Source organism: Ursus maritimus, unplaced genomic scaffold, assembly GCF_017311325.1.
Source record: "Ursus maritimus isolate PB19 unplaced genomic scaffold, ASM1731132v1 scaffold_36, whole genome shotgun sequence".
NCBI classification, from domain to species: Eukaryota; Metazoa; Chordata; class Mammalia; order Carnivora; family Ursidae; genus Ursus; species Ursus maritimus.
In genome coordinates, this window is record NW_024426230.1 from 5172872 (window position 1) to 5195285 (window position 22414).

General features: G+C 35.8%; 1 pseudogene; it reads right to left on the reverse strand.

Annotated features, from left to right (window-relative positions):
• Nucleotides 1–15407: 15407 nt before the first annotated feature.
• Nucleotides 15408–21716, reverse strand: LOC121100293 (annotated as a pseudogene).
• Nucleotides 21717–22414: the final 698 nt, after the last annotated feature.

Sequence of the window (22414 nt, forward strand, 5' to 3'; positions counted from 1 at the left end):
TTCTGAATATTTGAAAATGGAGCTGTTAAAAACCAGGAAGCAAAACGGACTCTCTAGTTTTGTTAACCTACCTTATTTTGAGATGAATTCATTTGGAAATAAAATAATGTTCTTCTAAAGGAAATGCTGATCTTTTTTTTTTTTTAATGATTTTTTTATTATATTATGTTCGTCACCGTACAGTACATCCCCGGTTTCCGATGCAAGGCTCGATGATTCATTAGTTGCGTATAACACCCAGTGCACCATGCAATAAGTGCCCTCCTTACTACCCATCACCAGTCTATCCCATTCCCCCACCCCCTCCCCTCTGAAGCCCTCAGTTTGTTTCTCAGAGTCCATAGTCTCTCATGCTTCATTCCCCCTTCTGATTACCCCCCTTTCTTTATCCCTTTCTTCCCCTACCGATCATCCTAGTTCTTATGTTCCATAGATGAGAGAAATCATATGATAGTTGTCTTTCTCTGCTTGACTTATTTCACTTAGCATTATCTCCTCCAGTGCCGTCCATGTTGTAGCAAATGTTGAGAACTCGTTCTTTCTGATAGCTGAGTAATATTCCATTGTATGTATGGACCACAACTTCTTAATCCAGTCATCTGTTGAAGGGCATCTCGGCTCCTTCCACGATTTAGCTATTGTGGACATTGCTGCTATGAACATTGGGGTGCATATGGCCCTTCTCTTTACTACGTCTGTATCTTTGAGGAAATGCTGATCTTAAGTGAAAACTTAACTGTTGCAGGTTGAATGCTCCAGGATTAGAAAAGCTGAGATGGAGTCAGGAGTGTAAGATGTTTGTTGGTGATTAACACCAGTGAAGGGCAGGGGAAGAAGCAGGATTGGGCAGGGGAAGAAGCAGGATTAGGCAGAGGAAAAGTTAAACTGCAATACAGCCCTGACTGTGGGGATTCACAGTGCCTGGATAGACGAAATCTGACTTGTATATCCTGCCTGGATGAGACTAATTGAAAAGCAAAGGAGTGCCGGGAACACTGGGCCTCCTTTGAAGTTTCTTCGCTGAAAGTGGCCAGATTCTTACTGCAGTTTAAGGTTCTCCTCTAGGGAATAAATGTTAAAGTTTTGAAGAAAAACAGGCACCTGTGGTGGTCGTACTTCACAGACTCCTTGCCTCCTTGTTTTGTGCTTGCGCTTGGTCTATTGATAGGACCCCAATAAAAGTGGAGACAAAGCTTGGCTCGAGGCCTTTCACCACTAGAGCGTCTGGTCCCCAGGCATCTCCTTTCTCCTACTAAGGTATCTGGAGTAATCTTTTCAATCGCGTCTCACGGTTTGCTGCCCAAACCCGACACCTGACAAAGCCAACCCTGCCAGAAGCTCTAGAGTGCATATTGGCCAAAATTTGCCAAAAATTGACAAAATTGCCAAAAATTACACCAAATGGCTGAGTGGTTTTATCTCCATCTTGCTTATTCAGCAGATACGGGCTGTTTTGGGAAGGGTGAGACCTCTGTTGGCAGTTTTCTGCAGCTATGACTGGCCCTAAAGTAGTTGACAACTAAAAGACTATTTTGCTGACCACCCTATTTGTATCTGGTCATCCTTTCTTGATGAGGAGTGGGCCGTGCATTTATGCATTATCTGTATTATCTGCTACAAGTTTTGGATGCAGGAAGCTTAGTTAGCATAGACATGTATTTATTTACTGAATATGTTTCTGTGTGTTCAACATTCAAAATAATTGACTATCATATTCCATGAAATTAAGTTTTACTATTCAGAAGTGTCTGCTTGAGGATTATTCAAGAAATGTATAGATAAATCAATCCTCTCTGACTGCCTAAACTTAAGGTGTTTATGTCTTCATGTTATATTTGCTCGATGAAAAAAAAATTGTAGATAGAAATTTGAAAACAATTGAATATCAAGAGTATGTATAATCGCTATGAGCTATTACTGTCATATAACATAACATACGCATTCTAAAAGTTATTGTGCTGTGAAGAATAGGACAATAAAAGCTACATGCCTTATGGAAAAAATGGAGTTAGGGACACAACATTCAAAAACTTCATCAATGAAACTATTATGGTCTGAATGTTGTGCCTCCCTAAATTCATAATGTTGAAATTTTCACCTCCAAGATGATGATATTAGGAGGCGGGGCAGTGATGGGATGATTACGTCTTGAGGACAGAGCCCTCATGAATGGGATTAGTGCCCTTATACAAGAGGCCTGAGACGGCTACCTCATCCCAGCCACCACACAAGGACACAGTGAGAAGTGGCAGTCTTCACCCTGGAAAAAGGCTTTCACCAAAACTCAAACATGTTGTCACCCTGATCTCAGACTTCCAGCCTCCAGACCTGTGAGAAATAGATTTCTGTTGTTTTATAAGCTACCCACTGTCTGGCATTTTGATATAGCAATCTGAATGGACTAAGACACCCACACGTGTACGCACACACACAGATGGGCCATGGTAAAAACATTAACACAGTCTACTCATGTGAAATTGTTAGGAAATGTACAAATACTACAACAAATATAGCACTTTGCCTTGAGAAAGACCTGAAGTTTGCTTGTGGAAGTGGTCATAGGAAGGGTTGCATCCTGTGAGTTATAGATAAGTGATGGAAGAGGTTATCTGAGATTAGACAGAAAGTCATAGCACCAAATGTGGATGGGTGTGCCTCATTTCCCTCTCTCTACCTCCCTCATCCTCCCTCCCTCTCTCATTCTCTCTCTCTCTCTCACACACACACACACACATATACACACACAGACGCACACACACATGCACACATGGTGTGTTTGGGATGGGAGATGTTATTCTTGCATGGGTTGGTTCAGCTGGGTGCACTTTTATGCATTCACCTACTGTTTCTCACCGTTGAAATTATGTATAAACAATCTCGAAATTTGTTTTATGCTCAAAGTGTTCCCATTATTGGAATAAATTTGCATTTCCAAAACAAACCTTATAGCAGAATGAGTGTACTTTTAAGGCATGTTGTTTCCTCTTTGTTCTTTAATGGGAAGACATAGCTAATAATATGTTAGGTGTTTTCACTTAACAGCCATTTAATCATTTCTCAGTCAGTTTTCTGGGCAGCCTTGAGAGGTAAATGTTATTGTCTTCACTTTTATAGATAAGGAATAAACTGAGAGCGGTTAAGGAAATTTCCAAAGGTATTACAGTCCATCAGTGGTGGGGCAGAAAGAAATTCAAATCTGTCAAATTATAAAGCCTGTGTTCATTGTCCAGATTACATTGTGTCCGCATTTTTTAAACAGAGTGAAGTGTGAGGCAAAAGTGGGAATCTAAAAAAATTTCTCCACTTGTATGGATCTACATTTTAATGCAATATTGGTAACTACATTTTCATACGGTATGAACATTAGCATACTGTTATAATTTTTATGTCTTTATGTTGGTTCTTAGCCATTTCCAAAGAAACTGCTATTTCCATGAACGACATTAAATATTTTTCTGCTGAAAATGCTTTTCCTTATCTACCTAATTTACATAATTCTTGAAAGAAAAGGAAATAATAGAAAATCTATGAGATTGTGAAAAAGTCTTGAATCACACATATACATTTTGCTCAATTTTCAGACATTACAGATAAGTTGTATATTCTACCAAAAAAACACTATAAATAGAGCAATTTAAAACCCATCATTAATACAGCTCAAATAGCCTGCATACTTCTCAATTTGTTATTTCTCATGATCTAATCTATGGAATATAACACCACTACTTTACAGCTAGCATCATTCCTTATATTTCTATGTGCATGATTTTAAGAAACTTAAAAGCACTACTCTTCATTTCTTTTGAGTCCATAAATGATTGTCGAGGCCATAATTTTGTCATCTCTTTTGCTGCAGAGCCATATCATGACTTCAGAAAACATTTCTTTCCACCATATATCAAAGTACATAAACATATGCTGCTTCCATAATTACCCTGCGTCTTCGCTAAAGGGTAGAAATTACAATTGGACAAAGTATGGGGTCATTTAGAGTATACAATATCAAGTGTACAAATGAGACTTCTTATCTCAAATATAATTTTAAACACCTGACAATCGTAATATCCTAATTGATAAATTCATCTGAACAAATGTAGTTATACAAGTATATAGGTATTTTTATTTTTATAGGTATATTTCTTTCCTTAAAAATAAAAATACCCTACAAATGATTAATCTATTAAGTGGCTGTAGCCATTAATATCTTTGTGTGCATGTACTTTCACATACCTCTGTGTCTCTTTTTTCACTGTGAGTTTATGCTTATGCATTAATGTGTATATATATATGTAATAATGATTATACAGATACTCTTTTGAAACTGCTTCTCATCTATAATACATCATGATAATCTTTTATGTCAATATATTTTCATATACAACATTGTTTCTGTAGGCCGAATATTATTTCATTATATGGAAACATCAAAATTTTTAAACAAGTCTATATTTTGACAGTACCTCTATTTTTAAATTTTTTAATATTTTGAATAACACTATGAAGAACAACCAAAACTATAAATGAGCACAAATGAATTCATACTCTCTTTAAGCTAAATACATAGAATAGAATTTTTAGGTGAAAGGGTAGGCACTCCTTATGGTATTTGCAGTTATTTCTGAAAAGACCCACCATAATTGGAACAAATATATTCCTGTACATGAGATTTCATTCTGTACTTCATAACCAATAATAAGTTGCATAATTTTAAAAGTTATATGCATTCCTTGATTGTTTACTGTATGTGATGCTTTTTTGTGCCTATTGTTACCTTGAAATTTCACCTATTTTTCTTATTGTTCTTTTTCCAAGTTGATGTTTTTCTAAGTTAGCCTGTTTGAATTTGCCTATGCTAAGCACCTCATGTAAATGGAAAGTACCATCTGTGATCTTTGTGACTGGCAATTAGTAAGTTTTCAGGGCTCATCCATATTGTGACACGATCACTACTGCATTTTTTTGTATTCCCAGTAGTATCCCGTTGTATAGATACACCACAGTTTTGTTTTTTGTTCATCACTTGTTGGGCATTAGATTTTTTTCCTCCACTTTTTAACTATTATTAATAATGCTCGTATGAACATTTGTGTACAAGCTTTTGTGTGGAAATACATCTTGATTTTTCTTGGGTATATACCTGGAGCGGATTTGCTGGATTACATCTATATTCCACTTTTTGACAAACTGCCGAACCGTTTTCCAAAGTGTGAATGAGTGCTCAGTTTCTCACATTCTCATGAAAATTTGTAATAGTATGTATGTATCTATGTTTTTATTTATTTTTTTGCCGCCCTAGTGCATGTGCAGTAGTATCTCGTTGCAGTTTTGATCTGTGCTTCCCTACTAATGATGTTAAGCATCACTTCATGTGGTTAGAGGACATTTGTATATCTTCTTTGGAGCAATGTCTTTTCAAATCCTCAGCCCAATTTTAATTTGGGTTGCTTGTCTTTTTATATTGAGTTGTGACCATTGTTTATATAATCTGGATACAAATATCTTCTCAGATATGTGATTTGGAAATATTGTCTCCCATTCAGTGGATTACCTTTTCACTCTTTTTGTTGGCGCTCTTTGAAGCACAAAGTTTAGCTTTGGTGTAGTCCTATTTATCTATTTTCTTCTGTTGCTTGTGTCATATCTAAGACACCATTGCCTAGCCAGGTCAGAAAGACATCCTCTTATGTTTCCTTCTAGAGTTTTGTAGTTTTACTTCTTACATTTAGATCTATGAACAATTTTGAGTTAATTTTTATGTGTGAAGTAGGAATTCAATTTTATTCATTTGTATATGGATATTCAGTTTTCCCTGCACCATTTGCTGAAGAGACTTTTCCACCGAATTGTCTTGACATGCTTGTTAAAAATCAATTGACTGTAAATGCGAGTGTTTATTTGTGGACTCTAATTTCTACTCCATTGATCCGTATGTCTGTTTATGACAGTACCGTACTGCGTCAATTACTATAGCTTTGTAGTAAGTTTTGAAACAGGGCTGCATTAATGTTCTAACTCTGTTCTTCTTTATTCAGATTGTTTTGGCTATTCCTAGTAGCCATATGAATTTTAGGATCAATGTGTCAATTCCTGCAAAAAAAGGCAACTGGGATTTTGAAAGAGATTGGGTTGAATCTGTAGATCAATTTGGGGATTACTGTCATATTAACAACGTTGTGTCTTTTGATCCCTGAACACAGGCTGTCTGTTTATTGAGGTCTTCTTTAATTTCTTTTAACAATGGTTTTTAATGATTTTCAGTGTATAATATACCAAGTCGTATCATCTAAAAAGGTTTCTTTGTCAGTCACAGACTAACAAAGACATGATTGTGAGATCATGATCCAGCTTCTTTAAGCTTTGGCTAGAAAGTAAAACATACCATTCTGTGTGCAGCTGTTTGCTCATAGCTAGTGGGGTGACCCTACCTTAACAGCAAGGGCTTGGGGAATGGGGAGAGAATGGATACAGTGCTTTCTGAGCACCTCTGACACAAGACACAACGCTAGTGTAGGAAAGAAAGAAACATCAGGCTTTATTGTTATGCAAGGGGAGAAAAAGAGATGAGAAACTGTGTTTATTCTAACATTTGTGTGAAACGAGAGTTATGTGCATAGATATGTTTGAATTGGTGTGGGAAATAAATGGCATGGTACAACACAAAAACTGATAACTATATTTGCCTCTAGGGAAGTAAACTTGAGTGTGGGACAGGATTGGATATGAAATTTACTTTTAGCTTTATACCATATTTTACTTTTTGAACTTTGTGCATTTTATCATAGTAAGCAACATAAAAAATACTAAAACCTGATATCATTTTCATTAAAATCAGGAACAAGTAGGAGATACACAGAAATATTTAATATTATTGTAAAGGCTTGAGAGAACAATATTAGATGAGAAAATATACCAATAAACATAAATAATTAAAAAGAATATGTTTTTATTTGTAGATGACATGATGGATTTCCCAGAAGAAACAGACTCTTAACTATGGAGAACAAAGTGATGGTCACCAGAAGGGAGGTAAGTGGGGGGGGGGGGGGGGGGGGGTGGATTGGATAGGTGACGGGGATTAAGGAGAGCACTTGCTGTGATGAGCACTGGGTGTTTATGTAAGTGCTGAGTCACTAAATTGTACATCTGAAACTAATATTACACTGTATGTTAACTAACTGTAATTTAAATAAAAAGTTTTTAAAATTAAATAATGAAAACCTATTACAGAATTAACTTTAAAATGTTGGTAATTTCCCTAAATATAGGATATAGATTCAAAACCAGATTTCCTCTTCACTGGCATTAAGTTAATTAAGAGCCTATATAAATAATAATAGCTATGAAATGTTTTAAAATAAGTAAGACTATATTTAGCATAAAAGTTAAAAGATCTATATGAAAAATAATAAAACTATTATAAAATATATAAACTAGATTTTTAAAACTATATCAACACAACACATTCCAGAAGAGAAAGGCTTAATATCATATAAATGTCAAATTTGAGAATTTAAATATGATATGAAACAATTCCACTCCGAATTTTATTTGAATAATTTTAGGAGTTGAGAAATGCTTTTGCTAAGCAATGGTTTAGCAATTCAATAGAAGTTTGAGAATAATGAAAAAATGTAAAAGGAGGGAAGTAAGAACAGTTATCAGTTATCAAAACTTGGTTCAGTGGTATAATAAGCAAAATTGTATTATGACAGAGAAATTAAGTATATTAGTAGAACAGTAAAGAGACTGGAAATAACTATAAGTATACCTGAGACTTTGTATATGATGAAGGTAATGCTTTCATTTCAGAAACGAAGCATAGCATGATACAATAAAATCACAACAGGCATATCTTACTATTCTTCTGCAAGAGAATGATCAACCTCTATCCCACACTGTACATAGAGTTCTTTAATGTGAGTGATATTTCCCTAAGCAAGGCAGCAAACCCAGAGCCCAATAAGAAAATATTGAGAAAAAATGGGGCACCTGGGTGGCTCAGTCAGTTAAGTGTCCAACTCTTGATTTCAGCTCAGGTCATGATCTCAGGGTTCTGAGACTGAGCCCCACATCAGGCTCACCACTGGGTATGGCATTTGCTTAAGATTCTCTCTCCCTCTCCCTCTGCCTTCCCCCACCCCCCACTCACCCTCTCTCTCTCTTTCTCTCTAAAATAAAAAAAAGGAAGAAAAAGGAAAAAAAATATTGAAGAAGAATGGACCATGAATTAAACCTCATTCAAATCATGCCAATTTTTTCAAAAAACAACAAGTTACTTCTAGAAACCCATGTATAACTCTAAAGAAAACCTTCTCATGAGACTTCAATTTACATAAACCAAAAATAAACACATGCCATATTTGAATTTGTGAAAGGAAAAAAGTCTATAAAAAGAAGCTTCCATGTAGACTATATATCTAACCATAATAAAAGATTTATATATAAAACAAAAATTGTCCAAAACATATTTTTTCAGTAAATAAGTTGAAATCAATTCATTGCAATATCATAGTACTTTATTTTAACTATAGCAAAATTCAAAATATATTTTGTTAAAATACAATTATATAAAATCTGTTTAGAGATGTTTATTTTGGCTTTGAATTTTGGAAACTTTTATTTTGTAACTAAAGTAATATTTGAGAAAGCCATTTCCTATCTTTGGTCTTAAAATTCCAGTTGTCAGGGCACCTGGATGGCTCAGTTGGTTAAGCGTCTGTCTTCTGCTCAGGTCATAATTCCGGGGTCCCGGGATCGAGCCCCGCATCAGGCTCCCCCCATCTGGCTCCCTGCTCGGTGGGGAGCCTGCTTCTCCCTCTCCCTCTCCCTGTTGCTCCCCCTGCTTGTGCTCTCTCTCTGTCAAATAAGTAAGTAAATAAAATCTTTAAAAAAAAATTCCAGTTGAAAATAAATTTAAACATTTTGTAGCTCCTGCTTCTCTGCCATCCACAATGAAAGAAGTATCAGTTGTAAAGAATCAACAGTACAGAATCAGATCACTATATACATGCAATCATTCTAAGACAAAGGTGACACTGCAAGGTAGTGAGGAAGTAATGGTCTTTCAATAAATGATGTTAGGTCAATTGCCTTGCCATAAAAAAAAGGTAAATTACTATCTTACATCATACATGAAAATCAACTCCAGAGGAACTGCAGATTGAAATGTGAAAAATAAAACCAAATATTTTAGAAGAAAACATGAGAGAATAGCTTCATAGCCATATGGTATGCCATATTTTCTTAAATAGGATGAACACAGCTTTAATTATAACCAAAATAAAAGTTATTAGACTACATTAAGATCAACTCCCTCCAGTAAGAGTGTGAATAGGCAGCCCACAGAGTGAGATATTTGTAATACATATATTTGCAAATGACTTGTCATCTTCTTTAAAGAACCCTTGGAAATCAGTAAGAAAAAGACAGAAATCCAATAGAAAATTAAGCAAAAGATTTAGACAAGCACTTTTAAAAAAGGATATTCAAATGGCCAATAAACATGTGTTTAAATTCATTCATCTTCAAAAATTACAAAATGTAACTACAATATGCTACTATTAAAATGAAACAGAAGTCAATGGCAAATGTTGGTAAAGTTGTGGAAACAAAAATTGATATAATGACTTTGAAAACCAGTTTGGCGCTATTTATTAGCAGTGATCATTTGCATACACTATTCTTTTGCAATTCCTCTTCTAAGTATGAACTCAACAGAAATATATACACACATTCACTGAATTATAGAATGCTCACATCAGCATTGTATATAATAGCTAAAAACTGAAACTAGCTATATTCCTACTGGCAGTAAAATGGATAAAAATATATTGTATATTCACATGTGGGATAATAACATATGAGACTGAGCATACTGTGAATGCCTTCACTGGTATGGCTGAACCTCACAAATAGAGTATTGCATGAAGGAAGTCGTACCCAAGAGAGTTCATACTGTCAGAGCCCTTTTGCATATAGTTCAAAAACAAAAGAATCTTCATTATGTTAAAAGTCAAGCGGTTTACCTTTATTATGTGATTGCCTGTATGGGAGTCCCAGTAAAGTTGTCCTTTGACCCGGCTGCTGGTCACATGGGTGTGTTTGGTTTATGAAAGGTCACCCAGCTCTACCCTCGTGATTTGTGCCCTCTCCTTCATATACCTTATTCCTCAATAAAAAGTTCAAAAAATACTAAGAAGTCTAGCCCAGAGTGATTTTGGAATATATTCTCTGCATTAACCTATTTAGTCACGTAGAGAGATACTAGAATATTCCAAACTGAAAAAGGAAAGTAGAAACATTTGGAACCACAATCCTCTGAGCATAATACAACTTTTCATTTCATATAGTGAAATTAAGTGGAAATTTTTGTCTCAAATTAGCCCACTATCTTCTGAAAAAAAAAATTTTTTTTGGAACTTAGCATTTCGGGCTTTCTTATTGATTCATAAATCTTTATGTATCCTGTAAGTGTTTGTGCCATCTTTTCATTAGCTGTACTGGATCTGCAGCAAGCCCATCCATCAGGACAGCAGATGTGCACAGTGTTATGCATTTAAACAGTGATCAAATTGTGGGAAGGTAAAGCATAAATAAGTAGATAAGGCTTGTTATATCAGGGCTCCTACATCAAAACAATGTTTTGACTGGAAACAGTTCTTAATAATAATTTCATATCCTAATCTATGGGGAAAATTCCATTTACTGTACCTGCTATGGGTATGAATTTTCAGTACAACTTTCATATTAAGGCTGCAGTGAACAGATTCTTTCTAAAGATGAACCCAGTAATTCATTTCTTGGACCAGTCATAAAAACCCTGTCAAACTTGACTAAACTCGAAATAACAGTCACTTGCCTGGTAATCTGTATTCAATGTTATGCGATATATAGGTTTTTCTAAATCTGATGGCTCACTTAGGTCAGTAATCCTGGCTTTATATTTCACTACTAATAATGCTAAGAAATTGAATGAAAATAGACTTTCAGATCCAATCTGGAGTAAATAGATATAGGGATTTTCTGAGTCTCTTTAGACATTTAAATTCAAGTTACATCAAAAACTCATCAATATTTTCTATTCTAATAGTTATTAGTGTATGAATAAGGTTTGCCATCAGTTCCTTCATTTTTTCAAGAGCAACTCAGCAAAATAAATTCTTTGACTCTCCAATTTTCTTTAAAGCATTTCTAAGTATTTATAATTAAAGAATCATGATTCCTTTTAAAACTATTGGGATTAAACAATTGGAATTTAAGATGTTAATTTCAGCAACTAGAAAACTATACTAGCTTTTTAATATGTTATTTTGACAAAGAATATATTAGACAAATGTAATAAACTTGTACCCCTACAAATTAATGATTAATAATAGCATATGATGAATAGTAGCCCATGTCTTTTACATGCTGGTCAAATTTAAATTATATCTGAACTATTGTATGGTCCAAACCCTGTCATGCTGTTTCTAGCTCAGTGTTTTTTCACATTCAGATTTTTCTGTCTTAATTTTCCAAACAATACCTTTTAGCCCAATTCCTCATTACCTTTTCCTTCCTTAATTGCCTCCATTTGAATGAAAAATATTGTCATTCACCAAATATTAAAAAAAATATGAGGGTGACTATACCTCCTGGTTTGCCTTGGACAACCCCTTTTGTCCAGGTCTAATTGTTAATACTGCCTCATTTTCCTGTCAAAAGTGTCCCATTTAGATGCCAAATTATATGGCAACATAATCATCTATGATTATTCCAGAGGTAATCATTGTATCCTGTGAATTTTATTTCTCAAATGTACCTGAAATCCAGCCTCTTCTCCCCATCTCTACTGCCATCACTCTAGGTCAGCTACCAGACTTCTGGAACAGTTTCTATCTGCACTTTCCCCTTTTCCCCCTTTAAATCTTTTGTCTACAGTAGAACCAGAAAGCTTCTTAAAGCAAAGCAAATGCCTATTTTTAGTTGTTTTTATGGCTCTTAGAATGAAATCTAAGCTTCTTATTCTAAGTCCCTATCTGACCTAGTCTTTGCCAATATCCCTGGCCTCGTGAAAAAAGAGCAAGGTGTGTTTGAGAAACCTCGTCTTTAAGGTTTTTGTTTGTGTCACCTCTTGAGAGGTCTTTGCCATTCAAAAAATCTATGCGTTCCCTTTTTATTCTCTACCATATTGCCATATTTATTTCTTTCATAACTCTTATAATAATTTGGTAAAGAATGGCTTTGTGCTCATTTTCTTTCTGTCTGTTCCATGAGAACAAATTGTTCACTAGTCCATGTTAAGTGGTGAGCAAAGTGTCAGGCACATAGTGATATTTTTAGCAACCGGCAAGTATATTTATTTCAAAAACCTAATTTGCTCTGAACCTCTTCCAGGTAACAGAGTACGGTTAGGAAGACATGTGCGATCTTCACCCTCAATATACATATTCCAGTGTGATAAAACTGATATGCTGTGAAGAACAGAAAATTAGAGTAGTGTATTAAAGTGAGACCAGAGGAGAAGCCCTCTGCTTTCACTTCAGTGCTCAGAAAAGGCCTCAATGAGAAAGTGCTATTAGCTGGGAGACCTACACAATGAGTAAGGGAGAGCTGTATGAAAAGACTTGTCAGAAAAGGAAGGAAGGAAGGAAGGAAGGAAGGAAGGAAGGAAGGAAGGAAGGAAGGGAGGGAGGAAGGAAGGAAAGAGACCTGCAAGGAGATGGAAAAACTTGTACAAAGCCCCTGAAACCAGAAGGTACTTGGCATATTAAAAACAGAAAGATGAGTTTGATGACCAAGCAAATAATTTATTTAATCTTTTATGTAATTCAGTAGATATTTATAAAGCATCTACTGTATGCCACTGATTGCTCTAGGCTTTTGGGATACATCAGTGAATACAATAAGGAAATATCTCTACCCCTGGGACCTTTACAATTCTAAAGAAGGAAGAGTAAGTTATGATATTTAATAGCAAAATAACTAGGTATTTTAGACTAAATAATTTCTAGAGTCACTTCTGATACTCAAAAGTGAATTAAGTTTTGGGGCGCCTGGGTAGCTCAGTTAACCATCCAGCTCTTGATTTCAGCTCAAGTCATGATCTTGGGGTCGTAAATTTGAGCCCCGGCTCGGGCTCTGCACTCAGTGGGGAGTCTGCTTGAGATTCTTTCCCTGTCCATTTGCCTCTCCCCACCCCCTACCGCACCCGCCCCCCCCCCGCTCTCAAATAAATAAATAAATCTTGAAAAAAGAAAGAAAGAAAAGTGAATTAAGTTTTTTTTTTTTAATTATAACACATTGAACAGTCTTCACATGTCACCTAAGGAACCAGAGAGGACTGTAAGCCTAGAACATGGATTGATTTGGTTCATTAGACTATCACCTCGTTCTAAAGCAACGAGCAGTTTCTTCCTATATGAGTTGTGTTTCGTGAATTGTCAAATCTAATTTTATGTTCACCAGTATGCTGAACTATTTTTACCACTCAGTTATCTTGTCATTAAAGGAAATGGAACATAGTCTATCATTGCTGATATCTATGATTTTCTAAGGGCTAAAAACCTGGAAACAATTCTAAGTTCATTCTTTTTTGTGGGAGTAGAAAAATAATAGTGTTATCTGAAGACCAGATACCAGACTGAAGAGGCCTGCAAAAGAAGAATTTTTCACTTCAAAGAATTTTTTCTTCAAAAGAAGAAATTTGCCTTCAGTGAAGGAACTTACATATTAGGTCTGTTCTATTTACTCTTTTCATTAATGCCTATTGCTTTAACCAAAGGCTAATTGAATATAGTTAAATATTCCATTTGTTCTATAAGAAAAATATGACCTATTTTGTTTGTTTTTCAGAGGGGAGTAAATTAATGGCAAGGCCTGAAGATCATAGGTTATGACCCGTTGGTCACAGTATTTTGTAGCCGCACAATGTAAACTCAGACGATGCTTTTCTTTGATTTTTTTTTTATTGTAAGCATCCATATTTTCTATCTCAGACAAAAATAAATGGCTATCTTGCAGCAGGAAAAGGGATGTAGCCTTTCTCATACAAAATGATGTCTAAAATCACCTTTTTTATTAAAATCTTTTCTTTTTTTTTTTTTTAAGATTTTTATTTATTTATTTGACAGAGAGAGAGACAGCCAGCGAGAGAGGGAACACAAGCAGGGGGAGTGGGAGAGGAAGAAGCAGGCTCCCAGCAGAGGAGCCTGATGTGGGGCTCAATCCCAGGACCCTGGGATGATGCCCTGAGCCGAAGGCAGACATTTAATGACTGAGCCACCCAGGCGCCCCTAAAATGTTTTCTGAATTAAAATCAAGATGAAGAAAATATCTTCTCACTTTCTAGACTGTTCTGATGTAATCCTATCTTTCTAAAACTATGAGAATAAGATTGTGAATAACATGCTGATCAAATATCTGAAGTGTGTGACCCTTAAAAGACATAGTGTAAGTTGGCTTCAAAAAATTATAATTTGGATTTAGCTTATATTAGTAGAAATACAATATTTAGCATCAAGGAGGTAATAATCCTGCTCTAATGTTCACTGATCAGGTTACCATTGTAATATAATGTTCAGTTTTGAAGAATATTCTCTGTGATGTTTAATTTTATGTGTTAATTTGAATGGGCCATAGGATGCCTAGGTATTTGATTAAACAGTATTCTGGGTGTGTCTGTGATAGTGTTTCTAAGTGAGATTCACATTTGCTTCTGTAGAATGAGTAAAGCAGATTGCCCTTCCCAATGTGTGTGTGTGTGGGGGGGGAGTTGGGGGGGAGGGGGGCTTCATCTAATCCACTGAAGGCCTGAATAGAACAAAAAGGCAGAAGAAGGGAAAATTTGCTTTCTTTGCCTGTCTTTGAGCTGAGACATATGTCTCTTCCTGCCTTTGGACTTGGACTAAGACTATACTGGCTTTCCTGGGTCTCTAACTTGCAGATCTTAGGACTTCTCAAAACTGCATGAGCCAATTAATTATAATAAACTATACCTATCTCTATATCCCTATATCTCTCTATCTAATCTCTATAATTTATTGGGTTTGTTTATCTGGGAACACAGATTAATATAGTCTCTAAGAGTGGCAGTGGTAAAGTAAAAGTTATTTAAAGGGCGTGTTCAGGATGCATATGGAATGTATTAATTGTGAAAGTCTAGGCTAAAGTAACATATAGATCCAAAAATTTTATAAGTGTTTCAAGATACTGGTTTAGCTCTCATAAGAGTTCAAGTTGATTTAAAGATGTGACTCGGGTTTGGTTCCACATATTCATTGAGAGAGCCAGTCTGACAGAAGCTGTGCTGTTTTTAGTATGTGGGGTCCACAGTCAACTTGGGCACTGCCATCTCAGGCAAGCAGAGGGGTAAACAGAAATCAAGCATAGATTCTCATGAGTGTAGCAGTAGAGACAAACTCCAGAAATCATACAAAATCCGTGAGAGGTTTCTCTATTTTATACTTGGGAAAGGCTCCACAGATGACGCAGAAGTTGAGCCTGATGATGAAGTAACTTGTTTCAAGGGACCTGCTCAGACAGTTTCATAACATTTAAATCAAACTCCACGTGATTCTTAGAGATATTCTCATCTCAACAGTAATCCCTCCCCCTCCCTTTTTTTTAACTTTTTATTCCCTATTCCATTAGGATATCAAATCGTTGAAAATAGGGACTTAAGAGGTTTTTTTTGTTAAATCTTTTGTTATTAGTACAATGTCTCTAACACAGATGTTTTGAAGAAATATTTATCTAGAGTGTCCTGATGTCTCACTATACCCTAACATATACACATATAATTCTGTTCCATGTGGTCACGGCTACTTGAAATATAACAGAGACAGGTGTTTCTATCTCCTAGATAGATGGCACCTTGAATCCTTATACGCATAGATGAAACATTTTTAGTATAAATTAATGAGTTTAAGTGGTTTCCATCAATCTCTTCCTTAAAGGTTTTTATAAGTAGCTTATTTGGAAAATCTCCGAATGAGGAGGACGACATAAAAGAATTAAATAATGTATAAATAAATAATTAAATTAAAGGTAGGGCTTAGACGTCTTTGTCTACCTCTGTTTAAACTGTCTTAGTTTGTAGACTTTACATTATGATATTACATTGGATCAGTTCTTTGCCAGAATATAGAACTTAGCTCTCTCACTAGCAAGTGAGGATGAGGAAGAATCCACCTACTTCCTTTGTATGTCACAGTGTGTCTGTTAATCATATATGCTGTAATAATTAATGATAAATGAATGGCGCTGGGATATACTACAAATTCCCTATAGGATTTAGAACTACTACAAGGGAGCACTGAGTTAGTAAATAAACAGCAATGGCAAACTAAAAAAGTCTCCTTTCTTAGGAAATGTGCTACATGAGAGAACATCTTATCGGATAAATACATGCTGAGTATAAGTTAAAAAAAAAAGCATACTAGGCTATTATGCTTCTACTTGCTTACACTTACAAAAATTATTTAAATTCAATTTAGCTAATGTATAGTGTAGTATTAGTTTCAGGGGGGTAGAATTTAGTGATTCATCAGCTGCATATAGCATCCAGTGCTCATTACATCAAGCACCCTCCTTAATGCCCATCATCCAATTACCCCATCCCCCCACCCACCCTACTCCCCTCCAGCAGCCCTCAGTTTGTTTCTTATAGTTAGGAGTGTCTTATGGTATTTGCCTCACTTTTAAAACAGAAAGTGACTGTGAGTTGATTCCAATCTACTTTTGAATAATGTTTGCAGTTAATTCTCCATTGGAAAATTTGGAGCTATTTTTTTTTTCCTGAAGAAAACTATAGGTTATTAGTGAAATTTCTGGCACTGTGGGCTTCAAGTTGTTCTCTGTCGGCTGCCTCATAGACATGCTGTCCTTCATTTATGCAGATGGCACAGATGACCCACTATCAGTAGGATATTGCATCAATTAATGGCACATAATTGAGAAATAACAGATTGGGGTTAGGGGTGCAGTCCGTGAGTAGAGAGCAAAGTTTTCCCAGTCAGGAGTATACTGGCCCATACGGAAATTAAATATGTGACCTTGACTTTAATACCACCAGGATCTAATTGAGTTAACCATCTCTGCCACACAATGTCGTATAAATAACTAATATTCTTGTCATTATCACCCCATGATATCCGTTAATGTTATAAATCTCTAAGTTTCACTATTCAAATAATACTGTTTCCATGATGACATTTCTGATGATACATTTTATTTCCATGTAGTACAGACTTAGCATTGTCCTGGAACCGCTTTAAACTTTTTAAAGTTGTAATTATTAAATACCACTTTAAATTAAAATTTATAATTTAAACTGACTGCTTAAAAGACAATTATAGAAAGCATTTCTAAATTCTAAATGATAAGAGGTAATGCATTATGCTTGCTTGTTAATAAAATATTAGCTATCACATGTTGGGTTTTAAGGAGACTTAACATTATTGTTTTTTCCGTGAAGTTCAGGAACCAAATGAGAAATAAGACACAGGAGTCACTATTAATTTTCCCACATGGGGCGATCAGGCCAAAATGCATTTTTTCTATAGGCAGGCCAATTCAAAAGAGAGAGAATCTAGAAAAGGCAGAAACAAACAAGCTGAGTTTCTTTATTCACCCTCACCAAGTAGTGTGAGGAATGAGGAAAAAATTCAGGACATTTCTTTTCCTGAATTCCCTTGACAAGGAAACCTGGAGAATAGAGGGTCTCTCACTCCAAACACCATACTCACCTTCTCATGGCAGGTGTACAACATGTTTAATAATATGCTAAGCTGCTTACATGGGTGGCCTCACATTGTCTTCCTGGTATGTTGTGAGTCAGGCATTATTATCTGCAAGATAAAAGAGGGATCAGAGGCCGAAAGAAGTCAGTTAACTTTCTCAAATATTAAGTGAGAGGTCATGATTTTGAATTCAGGATTCTGATTTCAAAGCCTACATTCTTTGTTTCTGTAATTTTCTGCAAATAAGTTATTATATATAATAGCAGCAACCACATGCTGGCAGTCGGGGTAAAAATATTTCTTCTTTTTGAATGATTTGCAGAAATATGTTCAAAGCTGCTAATAAGCTTTATAAATGCAATCTCCAGCTCCCTGTTCCTGTCCCCAGTTCCCATCCATTTTCTTGCCATTTTCTCACATTAAGAGATCCAGAGAAAAGTCTAGGAAGCACGTTCTACAGAAAATAAGCTCATTCCTCCCACCATTCAGTATTGTTCTAAATTCTTATTCTACATACATTGGATGGAAATGTTTATCTATCATCTATCTAATCTATCTATCTAATCTATCATCATCAAGCTATAGCCTTTGTGTGTGTGTGTGTGTGTGTGTGTGTGTGTGTCTGATCTTATTTGTAACACACCAATGTTTGTGTTGGAGGACATGAGGAGTAATAGGATGCTGAATCTTGGGCGCTTTGGTTCTTGGTCTCTTCTTTGTTCAGGAGCTTTCTCACAGTGTACTGGCAGACATCATCTTCTTTAGAGAGACTGAAAAGTTTGCAGATTCTGCCAGCTCTTTTGGGCTCCAGGTGTCAAGGCACAGTAGTACCAGTGAGTCCAGGAATATCCTTCTCTCCTTTTTTTTACAGTGACCAAGTTGAGAACACTCTGATTGGCATCCACAATGCAACCTCAACCAGATTTGCACTTTCTCTCTCCAGTCCTCCTTGATCTATAGCAGGAATGCCCCCTTACTCAGCAGCAGGTAGACACAGCCATGGGTCCAGATACCCTGCTTCATGGGGAAGACTTGTTTGTCATTGCCACCACTGATCTGGACCATGTAACCCTTCCATTCTTCACCTAGAGACTCAGCAGCAACTTCTGTGGCCATACGCTTCTCATAAAAGGTACAAAGTTTGCATTCACCATCCACTTCAATGAGTCTCTGGCAGCCAGCAGCTGGGAGATGTTCAGCTTCATCCTAAAGCAGCCTACTGCCTCCGAGGCGCTACGCAAAAGAGCAAGCTATAGTACTGAAACATACCTTTGGCAAGAGCTTAGCTTTTTTGATCAATTAACTCTGTTCAATACTTATGACTGTATTGGAATCCGTTTTGACTGTTACTTTGAGCAATCTAGAATTTCATAGGTAACTTTGGTCTAAAAAGTCTGTGTTTACGTAATACTGCCTTTGGTCTTTCAACTAAAGTTGTGTTTTTCTATACTTCCCATATGGTGACTGATCATAAATTTCCTCATGGTAAAAATTAACTTGAACACATCATGAAATTTACTTTTCCAGTTCTGAAAATTATGTGTAATTCACATCTTCCTGAACTCTCTCAGCTATTTCCTCTGTCTTAAATATCCTTCCCTTTTTATGGGCCCATGAAACTCCTACTCTTTATTGAAGTCTCAACTATTAAGCCACTCAGTAAAGATTTTTAACTTCTTTTCCCACTTCATATTGTATCCCCTTTCATCATCAGCACTTATATGTAATCCTGAAATTTCACTCGTTTCCATTATTTTAACTATGTACTAAAAAGAAGTGATTGCATCTAAATTATTTCTCTATACATTTATTCTAGTATATTTATTGACATAAATTACTCATAAAGCATGTTTATAGAATGAATACTATCATAAACTTACTCAAATCCATCATTCACTTAAACATTTTACCAAATACAATGTTTACAAATAAAAATACTACACACAAAAATTCACCTAATTTTGGTAGAGTAGTCCATACCAAACTTGAATAAATTATATATTTCTTAAATTATGCTTGCTTTCTCTTTTATTCCCTGTTACAGACACAATAATCACGTGTTGTTAAGAAAGCTTCTGATTTTTACAATTAAGCGTATTCTCTCTTCCATCATCAGCAAAATAATATTTGATCAAGTTTCTTCCTTTTCTTTAGCCAATGTGTACTCCACGTCTGCAGTTTTATTGTCATATTTTTAGCCCCTCAACACCAGATTTTTTTTAACTTATGGAAAATGAGGTAGTAAGTCATGTAGGTGTCTCACCACCTCAAATTTTGAATTAATAGAGCTCAACAAGCTGTTTCCTCAATGCTTTATTTTCACAACTGCATAGCCATTCATTCTGTTTCTCTGTGGATTTTAATCCTCTTATAACCTACACTTTTCTAAATGTGACATTGCCTAAGTATCATTTGTTTTCTTTTATTGTTTATCTCTATAAATAAAATTTCAATCCATTTTTAATTATTCGATTCATTTTAAGTCTATTTATCTTTCTCACCATAATTACATGGTGACGTAATATGACGAAAAATGCAGTACAATGTAAACTTGACTAGCTCATGAATTTTCATTGTCTTCTTCTAGGAGAACCTGGCAAAATGATTCCTTTGCTTTATCTTCTTTGTCAACCCTCTTTCTGTCTTAGGGAGGTGATGCTCAAACTTCTGCGAATCCAGTTCAGTTCAGGTACTTGATGATTCTGCATTCTGCACGACTGCACCCTGCAAGGTGCTCCTTGAAGAAGACTGGGGTAAGTGCATACAGTATATATATATTTATATTTTTCATCTCTGGTGATACTGCTCTTGTAAAAACGTTGACCAACATTTGGAAAATGAAGCTTACAGCACATTATGGATTATAGTTCATAATTTAGAAACATTCTTCCTGTATCCTGGTGATTGATTTTACTCAAAAACAAGATGTCATAAGTTTCTATTGTTCCCCAAACACTGTGGCAGTTCTAGTCAGAAGCTATCCCTTGTTAAAAAGTTATTGTGCATTGATTTCTTCTCTATTCTGCATATGTAACCGTAAGTCAATTCTGTGTAATCACAACCTCAAGAGAGCTTAAATATTTCTCTGGGTTATTGAGGTGGGATTGTATTTTGTAAGACTTGCCAAAAGGTAATATACCATTCAGGAGGGAGCAAGTAGAACTATTTATTTGTCACTTGCAAGATATATATAATTGTATGTGTGTGTGTCTATGTGTGTGTGTATATGCTTACATACAATTTTACTGTATGTAAGGTACTTCAGTACCTACTACTTTAGTAATACATAGTAGTTATGAGTGGTTTTTTTCAAATCAGACTTCCTGTATTTCTCTTTGTTCTGCTGCTTATGAAATTTGTAACCTTGAGCAAATTGCTTCATATGTCTCTATGCCATTTTCTTCATCTTTAAAGTGCAGAAAACAATATTTTCCTAGTGTTGTTGTAAACATTTCATGAGATAATGCAGGTAAAGCAAACCTTCAATACGACAGGCAGAGGGGATGTAAAGATTAAAGCATACGGTTTCTCTCTTCCATGACTTAAATCTAGATCTGCTTATATAAACTGAAAAGAAAGAAGTTAGAGGTGTATCTTAGGATAAATAAATAAATCATGTAGTTGATAAGAGTTGACAATATTTAAACCTCTTCTCATGTGCTGGCTGCTACATAGTCTTCCTCCTAAATAGCTTTCACTTAATACAAGCATTTTAGCAAAGCAATGTGAATTCATAAAGTACTCAAAAGTCAAAAGTTTGAAGGCTGGGGGCGCCTGGGTGGCAAAGCGGTTAAGCGTCTGCCTTCGGCTCAGGGCGTGATCCCAGTGTTATGGGATCGAGCCCCACATCGGGCTCCTCCGCTATGAGCCTGCTTCTTCCTCTCCCACTCCCCCTGCTTGTGTTCCCTCTCTCACTGCTCTGTCAAATAAATAAATAAAATTTAAAAAAAAAAGTTTGAAGGCTGGAGCACCTGGGTAGCTCAGATGGTTGGGCATCTGCCTCAGGCTTGGGTCATGGTCCCGGGGTCCTGGAATTAGCCCTGCATCGGGCTCCCTGCTTCTCCCTCTCCTTCTTCTCCTCCCCCTGCTTGTGCTCTCTCTCTCTCTGTCAAGTAGATGGATAAAATCTTAAAAAAAAAAAAAAAGTTTGAAGGCTATCAGCACCACTGGCTTAAATATAAGAAATGTTCACAGGAGTTTTTGTGCTGTTTACATGTTAGATATTTTGGCTTTTAGTATCTTTTATCATGTTCCATATAAATATGGTACTTAATAGAGAAATAAGTTAATGTCAATGTCACAGCCTGCCCTGCTCAATATTGCATGAGCCCTTTCCTGTAGGGTTAGGAAATTTGTGTGCAGATACAACAATTTTATAGGTAAAAAAACACAAAGAGAAAGCTGACAACTTTCTGGCATTTCAAATTCCTATGAATTTCATGCCTTTGAACTCTGATTTCTTCTCTTCTGAGGACTGTGACAAAAAGACAGTTGCACAGTGTTTCTCAATGGCCTCTGGCCTTTCCCAGTTGTCCCTTACATGGAACGCTAAGGCCTATGTTAAGGATACTTATCATGCAATGGGTAAGTAATGGTAGAAAGTACTTTATTTACTGGCTTTTTACATATAATTCAAGATTTAGATATATGCTTCTAATGATTATGTTCAGTAATAGTTAAAATGATTTGCTACT